This window comes from Triturus cristatus, chromosome 4_2, assembly GCF_964204655.1.
Source record: "Triturus cristatus chromosome 4_2, aTriCri1.1, whole genome shotgun sequence".
NCBI lineage: Eukaryota > Metazoa > Chordata > Amphibia > Caudata > Salamandridae > Triturus > Triturus cristatus.
In genome coordinates this window covers 356,742,384-356,748,637 of record NC_140586.1, presented here as the reverse complement: position 1 = coordinate 356,748,637, position 6,254 = coordinate 356,742,384, and the positions used below count along the sequence as shown (strand labels likewise).

Below are 6,254 nucleotides of genomic sequence, written 5' to 3'. Positions count from 1 at the left end.
ATAGCTTGCATTTCTAGCCTTCATTTACTGTGTTTTTCCCCCTGACTTACTGCGCTACCTATTGCCAACCCTCTGGAGTTGCACCCTTTTTCTTTGACTGTATTCCATGTATCCTGACCTCCTATCCCCCTCCCCCATGGTTTGTTTTTGTCTCAATAAAAACGTTTTAAACTTAAAAGGAGCATTTGAATGTGAGCTGAACAGAGCAGAGCAATATAGAAAAGTCCACCCACCAATTCCAATGAGTGTACCAACTCTACTGTACCACAAAGTGTGCTCTATCACTCCTTATATTTGGAAGGCCGGTAGAGGATGCGATATCAGATGACATCAGTCTGACTCCGACGATCCAAGACCACTAACAAGAAGATTGTATGTAGTAAAAGAAGACCTAGGATGGAATTGGGTGGAAGAGAGACATACCACAACCCATTCCTCATAAGCTGAGCCAAAAGGCTCACCCAATACCCAGGGAAAATAACCGGACCACTAGGAGTCCAGACAGGATCCGCCCCCATCCAAATTGTAACCAGGAAGCACTCGATAAAGAGTGAGGAAAAGGATACTATAACTTGTGAAGTAACCCTCAACTGTCAATGAAGCTATAAGACTTATGCTGAGCAGAATGGAGCTCTCCAACAAACCTTAAGATAGTTATGGTTAATGGGTAATTTTCATCAAAGTTGCTAGGGTGTATACTTTGCCGATCCGCACATGCTGATGACACAGCGTGCCCTCCACTGGTTGTGCGCGGTCGATGGAGGAAATAGAAGGGACTGGATGGCGCACAGACTATCAGTCCCAAGCTGTGATCCATGCTTTGTGCTCACTGCCAGCCTGGCTTAACAGGCTATTCTACATGTCCTACTATGGCTCTGAAAACTGGGGCAAGTACACTGTTTCTGCACTTCACTCTCAGGGTACCTAGGGCCATCAGTCACAGGCTTCTTAGACACGAAATGTGGGGGGGATGAGCTCAGAATTTAACAATCAACCAACCAACAAAATAAATCAATGTCCAACACAGTGCCTGTCTTTTGGGGAAAAACAAAGTTATTTTAATGACACAGCAATGCTACATATTGCACAATCCAATCAAAGCATATAGATTAATACCCATAGTTGGAATTCCCCTCTGGGCACCACACCCTCTCCTTTCCCTCCGTGCTCTGTCCCACTCTTGTGTCCCTATATATATATATATATATCCACAGTAAATTGTGATAGGAGCATGAATGAGGCACAGATATAGATTTTGTTTCCCACAAGTTTAAATATACTATCAGAATAGTCCTACCCCTGGTGCTGTAGCAAGTGTGTGAACAGTCTCAAGCCCTTATGCTCACATCCGCATGTTGAAGCGGCTAGATCTCTACAAGAGGCATAGGTCTGCAGTCTTGCCGTAGGGTTTAGCCGGGGTTGTAGGGGAGGACCAGGGTGCAGCCCATGTGTTCAGAGTGTGTGGCAATGTGTAGGATCTGTCTGTTAGCACCGCTCAGCACCTTCTGAGTCCTCAACCATCACAACCTGCCTCTGGGTTGATGCTGACAAGCGCAGCGCACCCTCCATCCGCCTGTCATTGGAAAGCAGTGGTGTTTGCTTAAATGTTTACATCTGACTTTATATGTATGCGTGTATATATACATATAAAAATGGAGGTGGATATGTAACTTCAAACATACAAAGACAGATTTAAACATTTTAAGCAAATGTTCGTGAGGGGGGGCTTTGAAGATTGCCCCCCACCAGTTTTACCTGTGACCCTGCGTGTGCCCACCTAAAATTCACTTCTAGAGACACTGCTGCTGCTACTGAGTGAAACACCTGAAAGCTCTCATTTTGGAAAAAGAAAGAAGCACCAGGCATGTTGTTAATTGCCACTGCACATAATTTGCTACAAACAAAATGGCGTCTTTCAAACAGTTCAGCACCAGCCTCTTCAGTGATCTCCGATCCCATTTACAAGATGATTTTTGATGATTAAACACATCTACCACAGACGTGCTTGCTCCCTGACCACCAATGACTAAGTGTTTGCGAAGGCGCTTTCCACAGACATGCAGCTTCAATAACTGGGAACAATTCCAAGCTTGGGATATCCCTCACAAACCCTGACTCATGCCCAGCGGTGGGCCAACCAGACATGCACCAGTCTCTGCTAAGTATTTTACCAAAGGCCTATGCTGCCAGTGATGGCAGTTAGTAAATACACAACCATTTCATCACTTCTAGCCTATGGCGGGAAATGGACTTCCCATGTTGGAAAGATTCTTCCCACCTACCAGTCTAATACCGTTCACTTCCTGTCTCAGGGGTGCTGATATGTATGCACACGTGTGCGTATGAGGCGCTACAATAGGGCTGGCGGCTGCAGCTACTGGCACCTGTTTTGTCAAAAATTCATGCGATGAAAAGGGCAGAATTCTGCACCCAGTGCCCTTTACCACTGCATTAGTGTCCTTCCAATGCATCCTCAGCCCTTTTATTTACATATTTTATTTATTTAGAGTTTTGTATAGCGCGAACATGACCCAGTTGGGTATCAGTGCGCTTTACATACGGTTGCGGCAGACATAGGTAAACAGCTAGTGGAGAGAGATCAAGGAAACAGCAGGACAAAATACAAAAGGTGCAGAATAAAATTAAAGCGGACATAGGAAGCAGGTTGGGTGAGAACGAAAAATAGGGCAATATACAACAAGAGCAAACCAGATAATATGGCCGGCGACAGAGGGCCGCAACAAGTGATATGTGTACAGTAAGCTAAAGGCAGGAGGAGCAAACCCTTGTTTTGTGTATTTCAACAGACAAGTTACAGTGGCGGCCTACATTCAGGGCTGTAATGCTGTCATCATTGGCCATATTGCCCTAGGACCAGACAGTGTCCCGGCTTGTTTCTTAAAACCCAGATGATGGCCTTTCTCTTGCACCCAGATGTCGGTGTCCTCAAAGCTTAATGGAAATAACTGATTGGCAGTCACTTACCTCCACTCCCTACTAATCTCCAACACTGTGCTCGACACATAAATGTATTGATTGATGATGTTGTGTGTTTCCTTTAGGGCCCACTGAGTTTGCTCGTATTTTAGTTTGCTTGCACATTTAGGCTGCTTTGCACACGTTACGCTTGGCACATTTATTTTTGTGCCACAACATTATTTTAGAAAAGCACCGCACATCTTTTTGTTATTGTTCCTGTCTCTCTGAACATCTTATACAAGGTCAAACAACACTGTGCCCGGTCCTCTTGTTATCGGTTAGCAAACGTAGCTTGGCGCTTAGACAAAACAAACATATATATCTGCTGTTTTCAAGAAGACACCTCGTAACATATACACCGAGCCATGCCACTTTAAAAACAGAGAGAAGGCATTCTGGCAGAGCAGAGGTCCTGTCTGAGATGTAGAACAACTACCTATGATGAGAAGGTATGGGGTTCGCCACTAAACCCAGAGATCTATAATGTAACACTGTGCTTCCACAGTGGGGGTAGGTTGAGCAGATAAATAATTCACCATGGTAGGGCTTCTTATTGTTAATAGTTTACTTGTAAAGCTCCTCACTCTGTTGGGATGCACCTGTTTTCTAGTTGCAGATGTTTTATAATGGAGCACAATAGGTTTCAATAAATATTGTAACCTGTTCTTGTGTCTTTTTGTTTATTATGGACATGCATGACTGAGAAAAAAAAAGGCTGACAATCTGTTTCCATGGTTATTTGAGGGGACTAGAGTGTTGTGTTCTGGGGTGCTAACTTACTAGTCACTCTCGGAAGGTTAAAAGGGTACGTAAAGCACTATGAGATAGTCTGGATTGGGGCTCATAAGTACTCATGTGGTATGGTAACTCAGTCCCTACATACTGACGTTCTGTGGTCCAAGGCATACTTCTGTTTACACAGAATCCCAGCAACAATGAGAAAGAGTGATAATGCATGCATGTCTCTGTAAACATCCGAGACAGAGTACTGGGAACACAACAGCGTTGGGATATGGAAGAATATACTGTTACCAATTCAGAGATCGCCAGAGTGGAGCAAACTTTGACTTATCCCAGCTACTCAGCTTTATCCATCATCAAGGCCATTGGAATTATGCGATTATGCCACATAATTTGCCTATTCTTGCCACATAATTCAATCAACCCTGCCACATAAATTGGTCCTCACATGCAGCATATACCCAATGGCCATGTCCATCACTCTGCACAAATAGCATCCTTCACTTGCTACACACAGCAGAGCTATCCCTCACTTTCCACCAACAGCAGAAAAACTTTCACTTGTTACAGACAACAGAGTTATCCCTTGCTCATCTCCCTTGCTACACAAGACAACAGAGCTTTGCCTTGCTTTCCACTTGAAGTAAGGTAATATCTGGCTCACCTCACACATCCTTCATTTGATCCATTCCTGTTTGTCTCTACCTCTTTACCTCTGTGTCGACTTATTCGTTCATCTGCCTGTATACATCTGTACATTCAGAGGAACACTAGATCACAGAGCTTCATGGTCTCTCAGAGGACAGGGAGCCAGTGGGCAGGGAATCTTGGGGAAACGGAACCTCAGAGACAATGGACCCTGTAGGACAGGGAAAACAAGGAAAAGCAGCAGTGCTTTAGGTGGAATGAAAAAAAGAGGGGGCTCTCTAAAAGTGGCCTAAACTATGTAATTAAGGGAGTGAGTTGAACATGTAAACTGTGATTCCCAAAGAGGGCAACCTGGTGGGTATATTGGTGTCTCTTTGAGGTTTTTAGGTATCGCCTAGCATTGCAGCGCATGCGCAGGCTTGCTCTGCGAGATTTATTGTCATCGAGCTCCTTTCGGAAGTGGGGTGGAAGCTCCGCCTCGGCTTTTCATTTGCGTGCGTCTTCTTTTATGTTAAACGCTGAAGCGTGATTGAAAATCAGGCTTTTTTGTTACCGCCCTGGCCCATCTGGACAGGCCAACGCCATCTTCGTTTTCCGTGACGTAGGTGGGTCCTAGTGTTGCAGCGCATGCATCTGTCTGGTCGGAGGAAGTGTTCACTGGGGCTGCTCCCTTCTCACCGGAGACTGCTGGGCATCTCTCTGTTCGGAGTTTGGTGCTAACATCAATCTCTTCTCTGCGGTGGCTGTTTGAAGAGACAACTCGCTCGTGTCCAGATTTGGTTGTGTTGGTTCGCGCTCTCTTCTTGAAAACTTCTGGCTCGGACAGCACTCTTTCCTCAGGAGAACTTTGCTGGGTTGTCTCTCTCCTTAGATGGTCCTAGGTGGGCAGCACTGTCTCTCGCAGGAGCCTGACTTCCCGCTGCCTGCAATGCCCCCACCACCCTACTCACCGCCTCCAGCGCACCCGCCCCGCCTGCACACCCGCCCCCGCAGGCGGTGAGGAGCTCCCTGCGGGCGAACCGGGCCTTCCTGAGGAGCTTCCTGGGGGTGCTGCGGGTGCTGCAGCTGCTGTCCGGGGCCGCCCTCTGGATCACCATCGCCTGCAAAAAGTACTAGGGCGCCTTCCATTTCGCCCTCTACATGGCTGTGCTCTTGTGGCTGCTGACCATCGCCCTCTACCTGCTGACCCTCCTGGACAAGCAGGACTTGGAGCCCCTCCTGGGCGGCAAGAGCTGGCTGACCACCAACACTGCGCACAACGCCCTGGCCACCTGCCTGCAGGCCGTCACCGCTGGCATCAATATCCACAGGACCCTGAGGCATGAGTACTACAGTGTGGTGGCCTACAAGCACGACTGCCTCTACCACATCTACCTGGCCTCCTCCTTCTACGCCTGCCTCTGCTGCCTGCTCGACCTGCTGTCTGCCGACGCCTGCATCTGCAAGAAGTTCCGGGGCAACCAGGGCCTTATCTGAACCCCCCACCTCGGACCGGCCTGGTTTGGAGAGTGAGTGAGAGGACTTGGATACAGCGCTATGGCAAATCGAACCACCTCCAGGCACTTCCAATCTGAACAAAATGGACTGTCTGGTTCAATACACTATAGCGCTGAATGCTGATGTTCTGTCCGTTTCTAAGCTCTTCCAGGTTTAGGCAGATAAGGAGAAACAGCACGGGGTGAAGCGGTTTGCCCAAGATCACATGTTTGAGGTCACATCTTTATGCTGAGATTAGAATTCATATCTCAGCCGTTACACCACACCTCTTACTGAGGTGCATTACAGGAACAACAATTCTTTATATTTAAGACAAAAAGTGAGAAAACCATAACGTTGTGGTACCACATTGGAAAAATATGGATACTCATATCGGCAAGCATTTGCAA

At 46.9% G+C, this 6,254-nt stretch overlaps 1 pseudogene; it reads left to right on the top strand.

Moving 5' to 3' along the window:
* The first annotated feature begins 5,296 nt into the window (after window positions 1-5,296).
* Window positions 5,297-5,844, top strand: LOC146833877 (MARVEL domain-containing protein 1-like; annotated as a pseudogene).
* Window positions 5,845-6,254: the final 410 nt, after the last annotated feature.